The sequence below is a fragment of the Leucoraja erinacea genome, chromosome 8, assembly GCF_028641065.1.
Source record: "Leucoraja erinacea ecotype New England chromosome 8, Leri_hhj_1, whole genome shotgun sequence".
NCBI classification, from domain to species: Eukaryota; Metazoa; Chordata; class Chondrichthyes; order Rajiformes; family Rajidae; genus Leucoraja; species Leucoraja erinaceus.
Genome location: NC_073384.1, coordinates 53,767,766 through 53,791,657, shown reverse-complemented (window position 1 = coordinate 53,791,657; position 23,892 = coordinate 53,767,766). Strand labels below are relative to the sequence as shown.

Below are 23,892 nucleotides of genomic sequence, written 5' to 3'. Positions count from 1 at the left end.
ACACACGGGGTCGGGTGGAGCCAGTCCGCGGCTCCGGGCAGCGGACACACGGGGCCGAAAACCCGGAAATGTCCCTGTCAGCTGCAGCAGAGTTGGGGACAGTCTGGTCCCTCCACCCACCCAGATTCACTGACCGGCACCCGACCCACACACGGGATGATTCTGTGATTCTGATATGTGGCTGTGGCCGGACAGCGCTGACCCCGGGTGGAGAGTGTGGTTCTGTTCCATTCTGTTTTGTAGTTTTTTTGCACAATCCGCAATCATTGCCACTTTTCATTTCACCGCACATCTCGTATGTGTATGTGACGACTAAACCTGACTTGACCCTCCCTATACCTACACATCAGGTCACATTGAGCTGTGATGTGACTTCATCTTATTCTAACATAGTGTTCTAACTTCAGTATACACGCAAGGGTTGTTTTTTATAGAGGCAGGCAGAGCAACCTAAATGAGCTGCAGTGAAGCTGGCCACACAAGGAACTGCAGATGCCAAACACAAAGTGCAGGAATTATTCCAGGAAAGAGTAGGTGGACATGAGGAGCATTTGGCGGCACTGGACCTGTACTCGCTGGACGCTAGAAGAAGACCTCATTGGAACATACAGAATAGCGAAAGGCTTGGGTAGAATGGATGTGGAGAGGATGTTTCCGTTAGTGGGAGAGTCTAGGACTAAAGGTCATAGCCTCAGAATTAAAGGACATTCTTTTAGGAAGGAGAGGAGGATAATTTTATTTAATCAGAGGGTGGTGAATCTATGGAATTCGTTGCCACAGAAGGCTGTGGAGGCAAAGTCAGTGGATATATTTCTGGCAGAGATAGATAGAGTCAGAGGTTATGGGGAGAAGGCAGAAGAATGAGGTTAGGAGGGAGAGATAGATCAGCCATGATTGAATGGCGGAGTAGACTTGGTGAGCCGAATGGCTAAATACTACTCCTATCACATTATTTAATGAACTCAGTGGGGCAGGCAGCATCTGTGGAGGGAATGGACAGGCGACGTTTCGGGTCAGGACCCTTCTTCAGACTGATGTATCTGAAGAGCAAAATCTTGTGTATATGTGCACTTAGCGATATGACAGGTGTTACTCCTGCGAAAACCAACTGTTTGTTTGGAGAAAAATAAATGTGCTGCAACTCCACTTTTACACCACAGTTTCAGAGGAACGTTCCAGGAAATTCCAGGCCGGCATTCCATCCTCTGAACCTTCTTCCAAACCATTTTCATTGCAGTTTTTTTTTTCATTATTCGTTGGCCCATGAGGGATTTTTTAGACATTTTTGGTCAATAGTTGGACCCGACAGCTTCCAGCTACTGGTGTATTTTACACATGATGGAGAATATTCAGTGTTCACTGCTTTCAAATCCTCCGATCGGCCGCACAACCTACTTGCCAAACAACAAATGGCAAATAATTCCAATAACTTAATGATCCTACAATGTGCTGCCTGGTTAGGAAATCATTTAGGTAATTGTAATATAAATTCTTAACATGCCACTGCATTGCGGTTTTCAGAAAAAGGATTTGTGAAATATCCTAAAATCCTGGTAACCTTCCCAGAATCTCATTTAATATAAACACAGTATGCCTCCAGCCTTTGCAAACCATACATCCTAAATAGAGATGATTCTGGGTTGCAAAGTCAAAAATAAACTGACAAAAGATCTGATGTAAGTAAAATAGATTAGATAGTTTATCCATTGTAAATAAGCTGACAAACGTTTAAAGTCAGGGAACATTAGAAAAGTCACTTAACTAAGCTGAAACACCAGCTCAACATTGTAGATCTAAATAATACATTGGGTTCTTTACCATGGAGCATAGAACAGTATAGCACAAAAATTGGCCCTTTTGGCCGACAATGTCTGTGCTAAACATAATGCCAAAATAAACAGATATCGTCTGCACATGATCCATAGAGTCATACAGCATGGAAACAGGCCCTTCAGCCCAATTTTCCCACACCGACCAACATGTCCCATCTACACTCTAGTCCCACCTACCCTTGTTTGGCCTATACCCCTCTAAACCTGTGCGATTCATGTACCTGTCCAAATGCTTTTTAAATGTTGCAATGGTGCATGCCTCAAATACCTCCTCCGGCAGCTGGTTCCATACACCCACTATCCTTTGTGTGAAAAAGTTACCCCTCAGGTTCCTATTAAATCTTCCCCCCCTCACCTTAAACCTATGTGCTCTGGTTCTCAATTCCTGGTCTCTGGGCAAAGGACTCTGTGTCTACCCAATCTATTCCTCTCATGATTTTGTACACCTCTATAAGATTACTCCTTGTCCTCTTGTGCTCCAAAGAATAGAGTCCTGGCCTGCCCAACCTCTCCCCATAGTTATAGGGTGTTGTCAGGCCCTCGAGTCCTGGCAACATCCTCGTAAATCTTCTCTGCACCCATTCCAGCTTGACAACATCTCGACATTCCCTGCATATCCAAAACAATGTCTTAAATGCCACTATCATATCTGCCTTCACCAATATCTCTGTCATCATGTTCCAGATGCCCACCACCCTCTGTGGAAAAAGAAACTTATCTCACACATTCATTTCAATTCAATGGTGACAGGAGGTGAACAATGGGTATGAGTCCAACTGGGGCGAAGAGAGGGGTAAAAAAAGGTGGGAATCTGGGGTTGTTTTTAGGTTAGTTGCTTAAATTTGGAAAATTGAAGTATTAAGTCGTAAGCTACACAGCGGAATATGTGGTGCTTTCCCTCCAGTTTGTGCATGGCCTCATTCTTGCAATAGAGGAGGCCCGTGATAGAAAGGTAAGTATGGGAATGGGAAGGCGAATTCAAATGGTTATCAAACAGCAGACCCAGGCGGACCAAATGCAAGTGTTCGGTAAACCTGCCGTCTAATCTACACTTGGTTTTGCCGATATAAATAAGGCCACATTTGGAACACCGAATACAGTAGATGAGGTTAGAGGAGGTGCGCGTGAATCTTTCTCTCACTGGAAGGACTGCTGGGGTCTCTGGATGGATGTGAGGGAGGAGCTGTAGGGATGAATGTTACATTTCCTGCAGTTACACCTGGAAGTACCTGGGGAGGTAGTGGTTTGAGCCGGAAGGGGTGAGTGAACCAAGGAGTTGCAGAGGGAGTGGTCTCTGCAGAAAGTTGAAAGGGGTGGTAATGGGAAGATGTGACTGATGGTAGGATCACTCTGAAGGTACTCCAGCATGTTGTGTCTTTCAATGAAAGCAATGGTTGGCTTTCTCGAAACAAAGGCTTGGATTCAGTCTCTAAATGCAGTGTTGTGGAATGATTTTATTTCGAAGTCAAAGCCAAGTCTGTGAGACAAGTCCTGTCGGCCGATTTGGGTCAAGGGGATTCTGCCCCCACATCTATGGCAGATGTGATTGGCCATTTGTCTCAATTGGAACATCTGATGAATCAAATGGTGGCATGAAAAATGCTCCGTTACGGAAGCATGCACAGGCAGTTCAAGTCATACGCCTGAGGCAACTCCTGGTTTAGGGTTGCAATATTCCTCCCACTCGGATGAAAGTATTGTTGGAGATGGTGCCAAATAATATGCTCCGTGTTACGGAGGCATGCACAGGCAGTTCAAGTCATATGCCTGTAGCAACTCCTGGTTCAGGGTTGCAATATTCCTCCCACTTGGAAGGGTATTGGAGATGGTGTCACAAAATATGCTCCGTGTTACGGAGGCATGCACAGGCAGTTCGAGTCATACGCATGTGGCAACTTCTGGTTCAGGGTGCACTATTTCTCCCACTTTAAGGGAGTGTCAGAGATCGGTATGGAGCTGACTCTGAACATGACTCCGAACATGACTATGTGCCTGAATCCCATGCTTTAATGCATGATGAACGAGTCGCATAAAGAAGAGCTGCCTGCTCTTGCCTCTAAATTTGCTGTTCCCTCGGGGACGGGCAAGCCACTACAAGAGGAGTTGGCCAGCGGCATCAGCTATCTAACAGAAATGACAAGCATGACAGACAGGGTCTGCAAATGGAACTTCGCTGAAGCTCGAACAAGCAAATCGACCCGGGTTCAGAGATGCTGGCAGGTAAGGTCTCTTTATTAACCTCCGTAAAACTCTGAAATGGCCAGTCTGTCGGCCCAGGTTTGGGTTTACTGGCAGCATGGGCTGTCTAGTATTTTTTCACTGTCTCTGGGATAGATCAGGTTGATGCAGAGACATTGGCAGGGTGCCTTGCATTGTAACCTCTGTAAGTTCCAAGTAGGAACAGCTTGGTTATTCTGGTTCAGGGTAGACCAACATGGAACTGGCTGGCCATATGGGGCATATTGATCAGGGAAGCACTGCCTCATCATCTGTGATTGAGGTTATCAGGCTGCTCGGTAGAAGTCTCCCTCAACACATGTTTAAATTTCTGCTCAGTTAGTAGAGTTGCCAGTTTATTGGAAACATCATTGCCATCCTCTCTGGCATAGGTAGCTACCAGCAGGAAGCTGGTCTGGCATATAATATTTTTTATCTGACCTGCAGGTTCATGTTTTGAATCAACAACGCATTTATAATAATCCGTAGGCTCTCAATACCAGTATTCCTGATTGAGTGGCGGGTCGAAGAAATTGCGTTGTGCACTCAGACAAGTGGTTTCAGTCAGAGGACTGCGAAGCAATTCCTGATTCAGGCTTGTATTCCACTCTGAGGAAGAATGCTGAGAATTCATGGTGACTCTTATAGTCAAGAGTTGACAGGGAACATATTCCCACATCAAGGAGAGACGGTGTTTTCAGCTCTAGTCATAAGGTTCTGATTATATGTTATCAGCGAAATGTATCAATAACTAAATAATGCATCTTCCGCGGCAAGAGAAGCCAAAAAATGTTCCGTCCGTATGGTCAATAGAGGAACAGTGGTTCCGAGTGGAATCAGTGACATCTCATTGGAGGATGAGTGGTCTGCCCAAGAACAAGAGGGGTATATTTCTGATACTTTTCAAGATTACAGAAACATGGAGCATGCTGAATCAGGTTAGCATTTGGCTAATCTGATCATGTGTTTAGTTACCCAGTTTAAGATGGATGATTAGTTTTCAGCAATTTAACTGATTCAGAGAATCGATCTTGAAGATGCATATTTTGCCATATCTATACACATGGCACAGATTATCGGGTGTTTTGATAACAAAGCCAGTGGTGGAAGCCAATGCTGTCATCAAGCTTTTAGATAATATGCATAATTTTGCAGCTGATAAAACTTGGGGGTTATCAGTAGATACCTCTTGCAATATTAAAAATGAGGCAACATGAAATTTAATAGTGCCAATTTTGCCTATTCATTCAGGCCATGGTAAGGCGGCTGAAGCAACTCCTATTTACTCGGTCAAGAGTGATGGCTGGGGCAGCCTGTCTTCTCGGGCAACTAGCTCTGCACGATTGTATGGGAATTTTGTGAACAAAATATGTGAGTTATTTTTAAACGGAAGTAACAGGTTTTGTGTGGCTTTCAGTTTGAGCCTAGAGAAGCGTTTATGTGATAGCACAATTGACACTGCTTGTGCTGCTTTGTCATTTTCTATAGTGCCATAAGTGGGACAATAGATGATTGGTTATTCACCCGCTGTTCACTAACGTTATGCAGAGTGTATTTTATATGACCACTCTAATAGCCTACACTCATTGTAGTGTGCGATGTATATCAGTAAATTATTATGCAAATATTTTTCTACTGTATTCCTAATGGGAGCAGTATTTTTAAGATGATTATGCTTTCAGCAACTGATCTCAGCACAAAGAACACAGTCTTTACTCAATCTCTGGCTTGGTCTCTGGGTCATAGTTTGAAATGGGCATGATTGCGTACATTTTAAGTTGACAGCATACCCACCAGAGCAGAGATTGGGGGTGTCATGAGATATACAAGTGCACTGAGCTTGCCAGTACCTATGAGATGAAAGATAGTTTCTTTATTGTTATTCAATAGTCTGAAGATATTGCTGATGGTTCATTAGCAGCCAATAGAATGGATAGTTCCCTTTCATCATACAGCAAAAGGCTTACATAGTGCATGTTAATAAATTATAAAATTTGGTTGAATATGTCTGGATATTTGCAGATAGAATTCTGCACAGTGTTGCATGAGTTATTGTCTAACTCAAAGTCAATTGGGACTATGGACCGGTTAAGAAAGATGGCCATGTATGCAAGTTAGCATCATGGTATTAATAACCCATGTTTTTTCTACCATTAATGGTTTATCTGTTGTTTAACTGCATGAAACCACAGAGCTTTGAAGTCTTCACGTGACTTTGAAATAAAATAGAAAGATTAAACAAGAACTTACCGTTTGAAGTTTGATCTTTATTTTATGGGAAGTTGATGTGAGGGAATACGTGCCCTCCACTCCCATCCCTACTTCTCATAAAGATCATTCGGTAGTTCTAAGGTCGTTAATCTTTCTATAGAATAAGTTCAGCAACTAGTCTGTGGTTTCATACAGCTTCTCTAAAGATTGACGCACATGTGGGCTGGCGGGCTCTTCACGTATTCCCTCACTTCAACCTCATAAAATAAAGATCAAACTTCAAACGGTAAGTTCTCGTTTAATCTTTCTATTTCATTGTTTTGATCTTGTGGTGTCAGACAGGAAACCTAATTACTAATAATATTTTTGATGACTAGTTGCTGATCAAAATATATATAAACACTTTCTTTATACATTTTACAAATCACCTAGGAAAACGAATAATCCAAAATCTGACTGATGTCGAATACCAATGGAATACATCAAATGTAGAAAATTTCAAATAAAATAATTAGTTTATTCCCAAATTATCTTGAAAAGGTAAGTGCTATCCTTACGTTATATAATTCTCCAGAGCATTTCACCCATGGTTCTCAAATTCAACCTTTTACGTGAGTGCAATATTGAAAGTGCCCTAACAATAGACTTTTTTTCAGCAATGTAAACATATTTAGAATGTACAGTATTTTCTTTCTATCAGGGTTTAAATTAAAGCACTTAAGTGGTCCATTAGAACAGCTGGACAAGTTGTAAATTTAGGATTGAGTATTTCTAATGCTGGAATTTCTAAATGGATTCTTAGATCCGTTCGCTCAGCACCATGAATATGCGGAAGCACACGTGCACTTATCTCCTTCCTGTTGGGCAGAGTATAGTTTCCAGCCACGTGTCATCCAGAATATAAGTGAGTACAAAACAAAGCAAGCAAACTTGGCAAGCAGAGGTTGGGGGAGTGCTCCAGGTGAAGCTGAAATGCTTGGTATCCCAGCCTCCCCTCCCCAGCACACTTCTACCGAAGGTTCAGTCACTCGGGAGCAAGCTTGAAGTGCACAGAGCAAGGCTGCTGCTGCAAAGGGAGATCAGAGACTGCTGTGTTCTTTGTTTTGCTGAAGCAGCACCGACCGCTGACCCACCTGACTTGCCATGCAACCTGAAGGGTTCAACATTTATTGTGCTGAATCCTCAGGCAAGGGGAAAGGTGGCAGCATCTACTTTTTGGTCAATTAACTACTGTGATGGTCTCGCATCAATTCTGCTCCCCTGACCCTGGAATATCTATTGGTAAAATGTCATCACTTTTATCTACATAGGGAATTCATGTCAACTATCTTGTCAGCAGTGTACGTATTACACCAACCCAATGCTAAGGTGGCACTGGCTGAATTATATTTGGTAGTCAACTCTCGAGAGACTAAACATTGATCTTCACTGTGTTTCGGGCCTGGACCCTTCCATCCCTTGTTCTCATTTTTGTCAGTTTCATCATCTGTCGGAGCTGAAGCTGCCAGCTTGCAGACAGAGTTTGAACACAGGGCATCAACAAAGAGAGGAATGCAGCAGTAATCTGAAGAAACTTGGGTTTTACTTCAGGACAGACAAGTGAAGTGGAATATGTTCGAAATGACTTCATCCAGCCTGAAGACTCAGTAGACATCAGTAGACCTCCGTTTGCTTGTGTAGCTTACAACGCATCAGTATGAACATTGAATTCTCCAATTTTAGGTCATGTCCTCCGTTCTGCCACCCTTTCTTTCCTGTATAGACCTTCCACCCAAATCACATAAATTTATCCTAGTATCTCCCCCTGTTTCCCCCCTTATCCGCTTCCACCAATATCCCTCTCTCTTGCTTTATATTTCATTCTTCTTAATTTTTGATATATTTTGTCTCTTTTTTATCTTTCGCCTTTGTCAACACCTCTGCCAATCAAGCCCCCCCCCCCCCCCCCTCACCTTTATTTACCTATCACTTGCCAGGTATTGTCCCACCCTACCTCTTTTCCTTTTTCTCCCACCTACTCCAATTAGTCTGAAGAAGGGTCCTGACTTGAAACGTTACCTATCCATGTCCTCCAGTGATGCTGCCTGACCTGCTGAGTTACTCCAGCATTTTGTGTTTTGCTGACGATTCCAGCGTCTGCAGTTTGTTGTGAATATACACCTCAATGGTTATTGGTCTCATGAAGAAATCCTTTGATGACTGTGTTTTGACAAAGCCAATTAGGATCTTGTTTAATTTAGAGGAGCAGCTTGGAAACGGGCCTCCCTGCCCACTGAATCAACGCCGACCAGCAATCGCTGTACACGCATACTATTCTACACATGATTTTGACCATTTTTTTACTGGTCAATTAACCTATAAACCTGTATGTCTTTGGAATGTGGACGGAAACCAGAGCATCTGGAGAAAACCCACGTGGTCATGAGGAGAATGTACAAACTCCTCCTTCAGACCTGCTGATTTACTCCAGTACTTTGTGTCTATCTCTTGCACTATGTTCAGCTCTGGATCATCTTGACAATAAGAACACCTAAGTATTGATTACAGCTTAGCCTTTAACACCATGATACCGAATAAGCTCATCCCAACATCTCTAGATCTTGAACTTGGGGCCTCCATTTGCAAATGGCTTCTGGAACTTCTGACTGACAGAAATTGGTTATAATATGTCCTCCACCCTGACCCTCAATGCTGGTGCCCCTCAGGGATGTGTGCTCAAACCCTTGATCAACTCTCTGTGCATCCATGTGTAGGAAAGAACACCCTCTCTCTCCATCCCTCCCCCACCCATGTTGCACCAGGTTCCCATTCTTACCTAACAAACTGCTAACAATGGCCTGTTTCCTTTATCATCGTTACTTTTTTTCACATCTTTCATTCATTTGTTCTGTATCTCTCTACATCACTGTCTATGTCTCTCGTTTCCCTTTTCCCTGACTTGCCTGATGGAGGGTCTCGGCCTGAAACATCACCCATTTGTTCTCTCCATAGATGCTGCCTGTCCCGCTGAGCTACTCCAGCATTTTGTGTCAATCTCTGTTTCATCCATGATGTGTGGCCAAATGCAACGCCAACTCATTTTACATTTGCCAAATGATACCACTGTTGTCGGGTAGATCAATAACAATGATGAGGCAAGGAAGAGGATTGAGAACCTTGTGTCATGGTGCCAGGACAACAACCTAGCCCATGATGTCAGCAAGATGGAAGAGTTGGTTATTGACGTGAGGAAGTGGGTTGGGACGGGGACGGGACGGGGACGGGGGGGAGGTTGGTGGGGAGTTGGGTTGTAACGCTTCACAACGCTTCAATGGAGCTGTAAAGTATACTGATGGGATGCATCTCAGCCCTTGTTATGGCAATTACTCTGCTCTCGATTGCCTGAACCTCCAGAGAGTGGTGAAATAGACTTGGCTGCATTCACAACTCTCTGCAATTTCCTGCAGTATTGGCCAGAGCAGTTACAATACCAAACTGTGATGCATCTGGATAAGATGTTTTCTACAGTGCATCTGTAGACATTAAATAAGAATCTTTGGCGACGTGCTGAATTTGTGTTTATCATTACTGTCTGTATGCTGTTTACTCTGTGCTTCATGTCAGCAAGAAATGTAATTGCCCGCTGGTGTAAATGACCATGATTTAATCTAATCTAATCTAAGATAAATAAATATTGGCTGCATTTCACACTTCTCAATTACAGACCCCATTCATTATACAATCTAACATGCTAATCCTCCGACATTTTCGCCACCTCCAACAGGATCCCACTACTGGCCACATCTTCCCATCTCCTCCCCTTTCTGCTTTCTGCAGAGACCGTTCCCTCCATAACTCCCTGTTTTTCATCCCTTCCCACACCAACCACCCCCTCTCCTGGTACTTTTCTTAGCAACCGCAGGAAATGCTACACTTGTCGCTTTACCTCCCCCCTCGACTCCATCCAAGGACCCAAGCAGTCATTCCAGGTGAGGCAGAGGTTCAACTGCACCTCCTCCAACCTCATTTATTGCATCCGCTGTTCCAGGTGTCTACTTCTCTACATCGGTGAGACCAAGCGCAGACTTGGCGATCGCTTCGCCCAACACCTCTGCTCAGTTCGCAGTAACCAACCTGATCTCCCGGTGGCTCATCACTTCAACTCCCCCTCCCATTCTGAATCCAACCTTATGTCCTGGGCCTCCTCCATTGTCAGAGTGAGGCCCAGTGCAAATTGGAGGAGCAGCACCTCATATTTCGCTTGGGTAGTTTACACCCCAGCGGTATGAACAGTGACTTCTCCAATTTCAGGTAGTCCTTGCTTTCTCCCTCCTTCCCCTCCCCTTCCCAGCTCTCCCACAAGCCAACTGTCTCCGTCTCTTCCTTTCTTTGTCCCGCACCCCCCCCCCCCCCTTCCCCAACCGTCATCAGTCTGAAGAATGGTCTCGACCTGAAACGGCATCTATTCCTTCGCTCCATAGATGCTGCCTCAGCCGCTGAGTTTCTCCAGCATTTTTGTTTACCTACATGCGAAGAAAAGTAGCTGTAAAAAAATAGTTTATATACGTGTGTACATTTTTGTGGTAAGTTTCACAAAGGTCCTATTTAGCCAGGTTCATTCGGGACGATTGATGGATGCAGATGAATAGCACTAAATTCCTTGGTTTATCACATGTCGAAATGGATTTGTAACCCTAGTCCATGTAATGATTTGCTGGTATTTGCACGTTTTTGCAATGATCTTGGATAAGGTAGCTCTCATCCTTATCTCACAAAGCCCTTCTATAATCACCTTCACAGGAAAAAGACTATCGACTGACGTCTATTATAAACCCACTGACTCCCACAACTATCACGACTACACTTCTTCCTACCCTGCTTCCTGCAAAGACTCTATCGCCTACTCCCAATTCCTCTGTCTACGCCGTATCTGCGCCCACGATGAGATATTCCACACCAGGACAACCGAGATGTCCACATACTTTATGGAATGGGGGTTCCCCTCTCCCATCATAGATGAGGCCCTCATTTGTATCTCGTCGGTATCCTGCAGCTCCGCCCTTGCTCCCCCTCCCCTTGTCGCGGCAGAGAGAGTTCCCCTAGTCTTTACCTTTCACCCGTCGCATACAACACATAATCCTCCGAACTTTCCGCCACCTCCAACGGGATCCCACCACTAGTCACATCGGGATCCCACCACTAACCACATCTTCCCATCTCCACCCCCTTTCCGGCTTTCGCAGAGACCATCCCCTCCGCAACTCCCTGGTTAATTCATCCCTTCCCACCTAAGCCTCCCCCTCCCCAGGTACCTTCCCCTGCAACCACAGAAGATGCAACACCTGGCCCTATACCTCCTCTCTCAACTCTGTCCAGGGACCCAGACAGTCCTTTCAGGTTAGGCAGAAGTTCACTTGCACCTCCTCCAACCTCATCTACTGTATCCGTCGTTCAAGATGTGGACCCTTATACATCGCCGAGACCAAACGTAGACTGGGCGATCGTTTCGCAGAACACCTCGCTCAGCCTGTCTGAACCTACCTGTATCCCGGTTGCCGAACACTTTAATTCGCCATCCCATTCTGTCCTTAGGCTCCTCCATTGTCAGAGTGAGGCTAAACGCAAATTGGAGCAACAGCGTCTCATATTCCGCTTGAGCAGCTTACAGCCCAGTGGTATGAATATTGATTTCTCTCACTTCAGGTATCCCCGGCATTCCCTCTCTCTCTATCCCTCCCCCACCCAAATCACACTAGCTTCTCATTTTCACCCTCGCCTTCCATTAAGTTGATGAGTTTACTTCAGTCAACATATTTATACAAGCTAGCATTTTTAGTTATTGGGGATTTTTATGATTTTTGTTACTTATTTCAGCTATCTTCCCAGTAAAATTATTTTTCATACAAAATGGAATAAGGTTATGGACAAAACAAATAATATAGAGACTTTAGAAATTTAGAAATTTGATATAAAGAGTAAATGTTTTTACTAGTGAGAAAGGTAGTGTATCATTTTTAGGTTGAAAATGCATAATTGCATTAACACACCAAATACAGTTCACCAATTGTAAGTATATAATCTTTTCTTTATGATCTTGATTTCATCATTTTATTAAGAAGAGGAACAATAACATGATTTGATTATTAACACCTAAAAGCAGCAATGTGATTTACCACGTGTTTAGGCATAGTCTGGAAAGATGGCTTAAATCTAAGTGAGCAAAAATAAACAATATATCTAATATTCTAATAATGCATGTTTTAATTTATTAAATGTGCAATTGATGGTCACTTCAATTGGCACATGATAATACATTTTCCCAATGAATTTTAGAATGGTTTTAGTTTCCATCAAGAAGATGCATATCAATTTTAAAGAATAGAATATTTTTCTTGTGAATCATTCTGCGCTAATACTAAGCATTGTAAAACCTGGTGCAGCATGGAGCAGACAAAGAACAAAGTTCTCCCTCCTTTGCACAAATGATGGGCAAAACATCCAACTTGAATTGAAACGTTGTGCCATCTTTTTTATTATCCGCACCAGGTACGTCGTAGCTTTGCTATCCACTATTGGCAACAGAGCATTAAAATTGGCATTGGAAGTAAGATCCTCAATTTATCCATACTTTAGAATACATCAACTGGTACTTCAGGTAATGGCACACAAGCAAGTTCAAGGACCAGGTAGTTCCAGGAAGCCTGCTATGCCAATGATACATTTATGGAACTGCGTTAAGGAGATAATGAAAACAGACACAAAGTACTGCAGTAACTAAGCAGGTCATGCAGCATCTCTGAAGAACATGGATAGGCCATCTTTCAGACTGAAGAAAGATTCCGACACAAAACGTCACCTGTCTATGTTCTCCACGTTCTTACCTGCTAATGTTACTTCAGTATTTTGTGTCTTTTTTTGTATACCAGCATTTGTGGTCCCTAGTTTCTCTAAGGTGATAATGAAGCTGTACGCTATGTTAAGAATCCCTCCTATTTATTGAAGATCTGCATTATGAATCAGAGCTTTATGGAATTATTCATAATGAATGCTTTTTATGGAAATCACATGGAGTAGATTTTCACTTTCATCAGCGAGTGGGTAAGACTCTCCCTTTTCCTTATGACCCAAAGCAAATATTTGAATGGAATGTGAAACTGATGGCCACACTGTCATTTCCTGTTCCCTATCTACTACTGTTAAGAGGGAAAACCCAGCCTCTTTAAACCTGAGCCACTTTAGGTATATTATTCCTTTAGCCAAGAATAGGCGAAAAGTTCTGAAAAAGCGCGAGAAATAATTTATTCGAATGGTTCTTCAAAAGTGTTTACTCTCCAAATAATCTCAGTCCTTTCAATGGACTCTTGAAGAATATATAATGTTTGCCTGCTTTATGAAAATACTTGTTTTAAACAAAGATTGTATAGTTTAACAAAATAAGTGCCAGGCAACATAACCTTCTCACCCCTCCCCATCAGTCTTGTTTATGGCATCTGAAATATTTTCCAGTCAGTCAAAATGGCAGCAGAAAACAGTTGCTTTCATTTGTCTGCCTGTAGGTATACTTTCCATTGTCCAATCTAATTGTTGGTTGAAATGGCCCAGAAACATTTGAGAAGTTCAAAAGCCTTGTCATTTGATAATTTTAATTTACATTTTATTAGTACCCTGTAGCAGATTAATTTCCGAGGGTTGTGCCACAGGAGGGACTTTGGACAATGGAGGACACTCGTGGGGGGAGGGGGAACAACGGCAGACCTGGCGCATGATACTTTATAATGTTGTCAGCTCCCTTTATGTGGCAACTATTCATTCCCTTATAAAGGACTTTACTTTTGGAGAAAGCTGACAGACCATATCTTGGGCCAAGCTGCCTACTGTCAAATTCAGTCAAAGAATCTCACTGTGACTTGTGATAATAAAGTATTCAATTCAATATAATTCAACGTTGGCATTGAGAATTTTTCATTAAGTCTGTCTTGGTGTCCAACTTTCCTTCCTTCACTCATCCTGTATTCCTTATAATGCATTGCCAACGTTGGTACTTGATGTTCTGACATAAGTTTGCCTTCAATTTTTCTTTCATTAAGGGTAAGTTTAAAATCGTATGACTTACATTTCCATGGCATCATTTGGAACTCCGAATCTGGGTTTGATTCTGAGAAATGTAACATGGTGCGATGTGAGGGCCCAGGGCCACGTGATGTGGTGCACTGAAGTACAGGTCCACCATCGATTTTCCAACAACTGGTGGTCTCCTTTAATCCGGACATTATTACAAGAGTGCATGTGATATCCCCCAGGAAATCACCCCGAAAATATGGCGCCTAGGCCAGGTAAGGCGGCCGATCTCAACCTCATTTGGACTCCTGCGGACAATCCAGCCGGAGTCGCCAAATCTGTTCTCATGGCTGACTTCCGGGGCCGATTGTCAGGTCAAATTTGCCGCATGCGACCGAGGGCTCAGGAACGCCAGCCCGGATGGAGCCAGCAGATCCGTTCCCGTAGCCGATTTCCGAGGCCAACTTTGCGGGCTGGTATCTCAGCCTCCCGAAGCTGTGATCCGGCCAAATAGGTAATACGGCAAGGCTCTGGAACCAAAGGTACCTGAAAATCAATGGTCAACCTGTACCAATACATCAAACCACCAAATGTGCACGTCGGGTTGATGGCATTAGTCGAAACAGGGTGGACCACGTGAAGGTTGCAATCTCCCACCCCACAATTTTCCTTTTACATGTTTATAATAGGCCCCAATTCTGTACCACAGTCTGAATTTGACAGTAGGCATCTTGGCCTAACATGTGATCTGTCAGGTTTCTCCATAAGTAATGTCCTTTACAAGGGGATGAATGCCTCAGCCTTGTTCTGATCATTTGTGAAAACATCTAGTTTTTGTGGTCAATGGAAGCAATTTATGAACGAGTAAAGTTAGTATGGTTTTCATTCTTTGACCTTGTTAGTACACGTTATAGCAACAAGGCAAATGTTACTTAAATGTGACAATCAATCTCTTTCAATGTCAATTTACACTGACATGAAGTGACGAAAGTCCTCAGTAGAGGAAAGCTTTTGGAGCCATAGATCAAGATTCCACTGTCCCTTCCCAGCGGGTGATGTTTACCATGTGTCCTGGTATCAAATTACTTGCCGGTTTATCTGTTTACCGTTTACTTGCCTGTTTATCTGTTGAACGCCAGTAAGACTGCAACTTCTACGGGTACGTAATCAAATCACATTTGTAAATTCCAAACTTTTTGTCATGTTAGTAGACGCAAAAGCTGCACTGGCTCAGCGGATCAGGCAGCATCTCTGGAGAAAAGGAATAGGTGACATTTCGGGTGAGACCCCTCTTCAGACCATTGTCATAATATCGGTGTTGGTTTATTATTGTAATGCTATGTTCGTTTTCAATATGTTGAAGTATTGGACTCTTTGAGGCGTCCAGTGGGACTTCCATGAGTTCTCCTACTAATCCATTGATTTCTATGTAGACTGTGAGGCTGCAAAATGAGGCTAACACAGGTGAGAGGGTAAGACTGAAGAAAATTATCTATGGTTTGTTCAGTGTATTTAATTAATTAATATTGCTCGTGAAAGTCTTTCATTTATATCAATATAACAGTCGTGTAGTACTCATGCTTTCTATAACAACATCAATTGTAACCTATCTTCATAAGGCCTCTTGTCTTGTATCTCGCTCCCCTTCCCCTTAGCTCTGCTTTGAAAATTGGAGATCTTCCCTCAGTCCTGAGAAAGAGTCGCTGACCCAAAACATGAATTGATTTCTCTTCCCGCAGATACTGCTTGACTGGTTTAGTTTGCCTGGCATTTCTGTTTTTGTTTCAGACTCCCATGTCTGCAATTTAAACTAAAGTAAACTAGAGATACAGTGCGGAAAAGAGTCCTTCAGCTCACCAGGTCCGCGCCGACCAGCGATCCCCGTACATTAGCACTATCCTACACACACTAGGGATAATTTACAGTGTTTTACCAAAGCTAATTTACCTACGAAACTGTATGTCTTTGGAGTGTGGGAGGAAACAGGAGCACCCGGGGAAAACCCACGTGGTCACGGGGAGAACGTAGAAACTCCGTACAGACAACACCCATAGTCAGAATCAAACCTGGGTCTCTGACGCTGTAAGGCAGCAACTCTACCACCATGCCACCGTGCTTCAAGTTATATGCCTTTCATTTTTCTACATTTGTAAAATGTATAATATTATTTATTTGAGAGATCTTAACAAAATCACAAAAATATTAAAAATCTTGATTGCTTTGAGAGCTGGCTAAGGTGTGGGGAGGACCTTTCTGGATGTTGAAGTTGAAAGGGCTTCTCTGTCACATGGGGTATGGGGCTTGTTGTTAGACTGTGCTGCTATCATCAGCAATAATAGTCCTTCCTTTAGATCACACGAGAGAGGGGCAATTGCAGGCAGTGATTATAACTCACAGGTCATTACATCCTAAGTTGTAGTCAGATTAAAAAAACTTCTTATTTGACTGGAAACAGAAATCTCTACTTAGTAATCGAGATGAATTGAAAGATTAACATTTTCCCAATATCTAATATCATTAGTTTAAGATGTAAACTAAAGAAACAGATCTGTCTTTGGCGCTATTACTTATGTTGTTTGTTTTGGTTGGCTACTGTATATGTGGCTCATCTAACTGGAATTAATTATTGTTTTTGTATCTTCACATTCTTGGCATGGAGAATCAAATGAAATAGTGGATGGGTTTATATCAATTGTGAAAGGCCAACACATTATTTCAAATATAGTAAATTATCATCTTTACTGCAGTCCACAATTCTATAAATTGGTAGTAAATCCTTTGAGTGCTATGGGTGGAGTGAATCACCCCCATCCACTGGATGAAAATATCATAACGGGATAGAAAACAGAAATTCTCTGCAACTACTTTCCAGGACCCCATGTTTAAGCCTTTGGATAAAATAGGACCATTACACCTTGTAAATAAAATATCAAAATGGTAGTTTTCAACCTAACACTTCATAGAGTCATAGAGCAGTGATACAGTGTGGAAACAGGCCCTTCAGCCCAACTTGCCCACACCGACCAACATGTCCGAGCTACACTAGTCTCACCTGCCTGCGTTTGATCTATATCCCTCCAAACTTGTCCTATCCATGTACCTGTCCAAATGTTTCTTAAACATTGCAATATTACCTGCCTTAACTACCTCCTCTGGCAGCTCGATCGATACACCCTTTGTGTGAAAAAGTTACCTCTCAGATACCAATTAAATTTTTTTTCCCTTCACCTGAAACCTATGTCCTCTCGTCCTCAATTTCCCCCCTCTGGACAAGAGACTATCAACCCGATCTATTCCTCTCATGTTGAAAGTGAATTTGTTATGGTTAATGGTCATTCAGTGATTACTTTGCTATAGTCATTTGCTGATTACAATTAATTAATGGCAAGGATTGTCCAGTTGACACAATCTACCGGTATTCACCATGATTGTTGTGTTACTAACAGCAACATTAGGATTTATGTGCATTTGCTGCTAAAAGCAAATATATCAATATTGCTGCCAGCGATTGAATGGTCCCACATAAGAGATTAGTATACAAACTTAAAGCACACGGTATTGGGGGTTCAGTATTGATGTGGATAGAGAACTGGCTGGCAGACAGGAAGTAAAGTGTAGGAGTAAACGGGTCCTTTTCAGAATGGCAGGCAGTGACTAGTGGGGTGCCGCAAGGCTCAGTGCTGGGACCCCCAGCTATTTACAATATATATTAATGATCTGGATGAGTGAATTGAATGCAGCATCTCCAAGTTTGCGGATGACACGAAGCTGGGGGACAATGTTAGCTGTGAGGAGGATGCTAGGAGGCTGCAAGGTTACTTGGATAAGTTGGGTGAGTGGGCAAATGCATGGTAGATGCAGTATAATGTGGATAAATGTGAGGTTATCCACTTTGATGGCAAAAACAGGAAAGTAGACTATTATCTGAATGGTGGCCGATTAGGAAAAAGGGAGATGCAACGAGACCTGGGTGTCATGGTACACCAGTCATTGAAAGTAGGAATGCAGTTGCAGCAGGCAGTGAAGAAAGCAAACGGTATGTTAGCATTCATAGCAAAAGGATTTGAGTATAAGAGCAGGGAGGTTCTACTGCAGTTGTACAGGGTCTTGGTGAGACCACACCTGGAGTATTGCATACAGTGTTTGTCTCCTAATCTGAGGAAAGACATTCTTGCCATAGAGGGAGTACAGAGAAGGTTCACCAGACTGATTCCTGGGATGGCAGGACTTTCATATGAAGAAAGACTGGATAGACTCGGCTTGTACACGCTAGAATTTAGAAGATTGAGGGGGGATCTTCTAGAAACTTACAAAATTCTTAAGGGGTTGGACAGGCTAGATGCAGGAAGATTATTCCCGATGTTGGTGAAGTCCAGAACTAGGGGTCACAGTTTAAGGTTCTTTTAGGACCGAGATGAGAAAATCATTTTTTACACAGAGAGTGGTGAATCTGTGGAATTCTCTGCCACAGAAGGTAGTTGAGGCCAGTTCATTGGCTATATTTAAGAGGGAGTTAGATGTGGCACTTGTGGCTAAAGGGATCAGGGGTTATGGAGAGAAGGCAGGGATGGGATACTGAGTTGGATGATCAGCCATGATCATATCGAATGGCGGTGCAGGCTCGAAGGGCTGAATGGCCTACTCCTGCACCTACTTTCTATGTTTCTATGTCTGGACAAGCTAGATGCAGGAAAAATGTTCCCAATGTTGGGCGTCCAGAACCAGGGGCCAAAGCCATTTAAGACTGAGGTGAGAAAAAAACGTTTTCTCACCTCAGTTGTGAATTTGTGGAATTCCCTGCCACAGTGGGCAATGGAAGTTATATCATAATTTTAGATGCAATCTTTATTTCATGCTCGGTAAAAGGTTTAAAATACTAACCTAAGATTGTGCATTTTCTTTCCTGGTTTGTTCACACTGCAAAGTCTTCAGCGTGAATGGCTGCACATCCATTTTTGTGTCAACACAGTTGCTTAATGTCGGGGATTCCATTGAACAGCGGCCCAACAGGTTATGAAAAGAAAGCCTATTCCTTAGTGATTGGCAGAATTTTGTGCACAATCTTCTTTGAGCTTGGCGGCATATGCCAATGGTTCATTGTTGAGCACAACACCAGGCCTTTACTTCCACAACTTTTAATGTTAGATTGTAAAATGAAACTCATTTACTCGGGAAATTTAAAGTTCAGTCCTGAAACAGTTAAATGTTTGTCCCAATGAAATGGATAGAAAAATTAATTCTGTGCAAAGAAACTGAAATAAGTTTGCCAAAAGTGTTGTCATCGTGACCTCTATATTCAAAAAAATATTTCATATGGGTCAGATAAATTGTTGTGCTGGCCACTAACTGCTCTTTCTATCAACCACCTTGTTCTGAGGGCATGTGGGCTGTAGATTGTGGAAAATAAACCAGAATGTCACTGCCAAGATTTGTGTGGCAACATTTCAAAGCCCACATTGGAAGAATTGCTGTCAATGGTGGCCATTTTGACGAGTTACCAAATAGCATAGATAACAACGTCAAGAAGCTTTATTTTATCACTCCAAATGATGACTCATGACAGCCTTGGCTACAGACTAGAACTAGAACATTGGAAGAGGACCAGGACATTCGGCCCTTCAAGTTTGTTCTGATTTTCAATTAGATAATTGCTAGACTGTGTTTTAGTTTCATTACCTCTCTTGAACCCATGAACCTTAATTATCTGGCTTAATGTGTATCAATCTCAATTGGCCAGTTCCATACTACTTTTACTCTTTATGTGAGGATGTACATCTTGGCTTCACCCCTGAATGGCTTGACTAATTTGAAGGTTATGCCCCCTTGTTCTCAGCTCCCCTACCAGGAGTGCAGACTCGTACATAACAGCAGTAATTAATTATTTTGTGTTGCTGGGAAATATCCCTTGGGCTTATTTGGACGGTGTGTTGTTGGACTGTGCCAAGTTTTATAGGACTTTGCTCAGAGGCTCAGTAAACAGCATTACTGAGGCTTCATATTTTCCTTTAAGTGTAATTAAAATATTCAAGGTTTGCAATGTACAGATCAGTTTCTTTCACATATTGGAAGGATGAATGTCATGACGGTGGCAGCAGTAAAGTAGATCACTTCACTGCATTTCCTGACAATGTTTCACATTTTACCAGGTCAGATACAATATTGTCCATCTCCTTTTCAAATCTTGATATAAGAAGCATTAAGTCTTTAAGCCTTAGAGATACTGCATTGAAACAGGCCCTTTGGCCCACCGAGTCTGCACCGACCAGCGATCACCCCGCACACTAGAACTATCCTGCACACTAGGAACAATTTACAATTTTACCGTAGCCAATTATCCTACAAGCCTGTACGTCTTTGGAGTGTGGGAGGAAACGGGAGCACCCGGAGAAAACCCATGCAATTACAGGGGGAACGTACAAACTCTGTACAGACCTGTAGTCAGGATCAAACCCAGGTCTCTGGCGCTGTAAAGCAGCAGCTCTACCACTGCGCTACTGCTGCGCGGCTGTGCTGTCCACAGTCAATCCCTCATTCCTTGTTTTACTTTAGAAAGTAGTTCATCACTGCACATGCTAGAGAAAATGCCAAAGGATTCCCAAATACAAAATGATTCAAAAATATCTGGGGTTAGCTTTGTTCTACTGAGCAGAAAGGGTGATCTCACAACATAACTGTTTATTTGTGTTGACTGCAGTAGAACTACATTTCCAAAGGGAAAACATTGCAACACTGAGTTCAGTACTCAATGTCGCTACTCTATATGAATGCTTCACGTAACTGACAGAGAACAAATAGTCAAGTCCCCGAGCTGCGGCAGGTTTGGTTTGACAACTAAGACAATCTTGACAACCCGAGAGCGTTGAAATACTTTGAATTCACACAAAATTGAAATTAAAGCTGAAATTCAGGGCAAAAGATGGGCACATAAATTAAATTGCTTAAATGATAGAAAATAGTTAATTAGTGGAAAGGGTGATGTTGGAATTATTGGGGAGTATTGAATAGAATATCCTTAGACGTAATATTTCCAATATAAATTAAGTGTCAAATGTTCACATTTTTATAAAATGCCAGATTGAGGAGGGTAATTAAATCACCAAGATAGGCCAGGAACATTAGAATTAAATTAAGAAAATACACGAATGGATGGGGTGCTGGACTTTGCACACGACGTCACGCACAAAGACCGGCACCCGGGCCAAAACTCCTCAGCTGGCCCACCGGCTGGGCTTTGTGTGCAGTTCAGCACCTGGGCCGACTCATCATTCACCCAGCCATGGCCGAGTCGGTCAACGAATTACCGTTGGGAATTTGTCCCTTATTTTGACCTTTTGTCCCTTCTTTAGCAGTGAGAAAGTTGGCAACCCTACACTAGAGTGCAGTACAGATGGAAGTAGTGTTAAATTTGCAAGTGGAAAATAATTTAAAACAGTGGAGCGATTGATATTAGAAGCATTAAATCTTTAGACTTTAGAGATACGGCCTTGCAACAGGCCCTTCGGCCCTTCTTTTCTTATGACATTGACCACCATTGGATGCAGTCTAATACCCCAGATTCAATTTTAATTGTCATTGTCAGTGTACAGTACAGAGACAACGAAATGCATTCATAATAATTCCACATCTTTCAAATTGTGCCCAAATTGTTGTTATTTTTAACATTAAAAATTAAACAACCAAGGCTGTAGCTGACACACAAATACATAGGCAATTGTGTTATTGCGAGTATTTGTGATCCAAAATAATTGTATTAACTCTACTAATGTCTCAGTCGACACAGATTTTGATTCCCAAAGTTTGTTATATGATTGCATTATCCAAACCACAGAGAATAAGTGATTTGTAAATCAGGTTAACAAGTATTTAACATTATTTTAATTGGTTGAGACCATCAGTACCAATACATTCTGAAACCTGTCAGGATATTTAATGCTTAAATAAATAAAGTAAAAAAGCAATCATAAAGTCATAGAATCAAACAGTGTGGAAACATGCTCTTCGGCCCAACTTGCTCACACCGACAACATGTACCATCTACATTATTCCCACCTGCTTGCAATATATATGGGCCCATGATCCCTCTAAACCTGTCCTATCCATGTACCTGTCCAAATGGTTCTTAAACACTGCGATAGTACCTGCCTCAACTACCTCCTTTGGCAGCTCGTCCCATATACTCACCACCATTTGTATGAAAGAGTTACCTTCTAGGTTCCTATTAAATCTTTCTCCCCTCACCCAATCATTACAAATTGGTATATGCGATTTGCTAATCAAGTAATGGACACCTTTGGATTACATCTAAACCGTAGGGAGGTTTTCCTCATCCTGAAGTTGAAATCATTTCGATGTTTTTCACTTTTCCTCAAGGAAAGGAAATTAAATAGCAACAATTGTAAGAAAAAAGCAAATAATTAATCCTATAAAGATTAACTCTCAGGAGAAAAGAGCATGCTTATGTATAGGATGAAGCTTGGTTGAGAACAAATAATGCCATTTTTTTAACTTAAAAATCCAGGTATCATTATTAGTAGCATTGTGACAACTCACATTGTTTAGGGAATTTGGGCTGAACCTCTGAGATCAAATTACATCCTGTTAATTCATAGCAATCATATTATTTGTAATTCAATATTTTATTGAAATAGTTCACGTTAAAGCCTGATATCTTAGGGAATGTGAATACATTTGGTTCCTGTCTGTTGCGGTGAACTACTAATGTCACAGCTACATTAATTCAGATATTTTATGAATATTCCAGAGAGCTACTGTAATGTGTTATCTTCAAAATTGTAATGTCATGTGGTCATTGAGATACAGCATGGAAACAGGCCCTTTGGCGAACCAAGTCTGCCCCGACCAGTGATCACCTCGCACATTAGCACTACCCTACACGTTTGGGACAATTTACAATTTACAGAAGCCAATTAACCTACAAACCTGTATATCTTTGGAGTGTGGGAGGAAACCGGAGCAGCCGGAAAAAAACCCACGTGGTCAAGGGGAGAAAATACACATTCCACAAAGACAGCACCCGTATTCAGGATCAAACCCAGTTCTCTGGTGCTGTAATTCCCCTGTCCCACTTAGGAAACCTGAACTGAAACCTCTGGAGACTTTGCACCCCACTCAAGGTTTCTGTGTGGTTCCCGGAGGTTCTCGGAGGTTTTTGTCAGTCTCCCTACCTGCTTCCACTACCTGCAACCACCTGCAACCTCCGGGAACCGCACGGACCGCTGTGCCATTGTGTCGCCATGCGAAGACAAAAGTGCTGGAGCAACTCAGCGGGTCCAGCAGCATCTCTGGAGAACATTGATGGGTGATGTATCTGGTCAGAACCATTCTTCAGACCTGAGTCTGAAGAAGGAACCCCACCCAAAATGTCACCTATCAATGTTCTCCAGAGATATTGTCTGACCTGATAAGTTACTCCAGCACTTTGGGTCTTCTTTTGTAAATCAGCACTTACATTTTCTCATACACCTGAAGCCCAAATGGGTTGCTTCCATAACATTAAAACATGCTGCCATTTTCTTTCTGAAATAAATTGTTATTAAATAGACCAGTCTCTGTAATAAAACTGATTTCTGATGCA

At 42.4% G+C, this 23,892-nt stretch overlaps 1 protein-coding gene across 1 annotated transcript in view; it reads left to right on the top strand.

The window, feature by feature from the left end:
* Window positions 1-23,892, top strand: part of tgfb2 (transforming growth factor, beta 2) — an 80,400-nt gene that overhangs the window by 5,569 nt on the left and 50,939 nt on the right.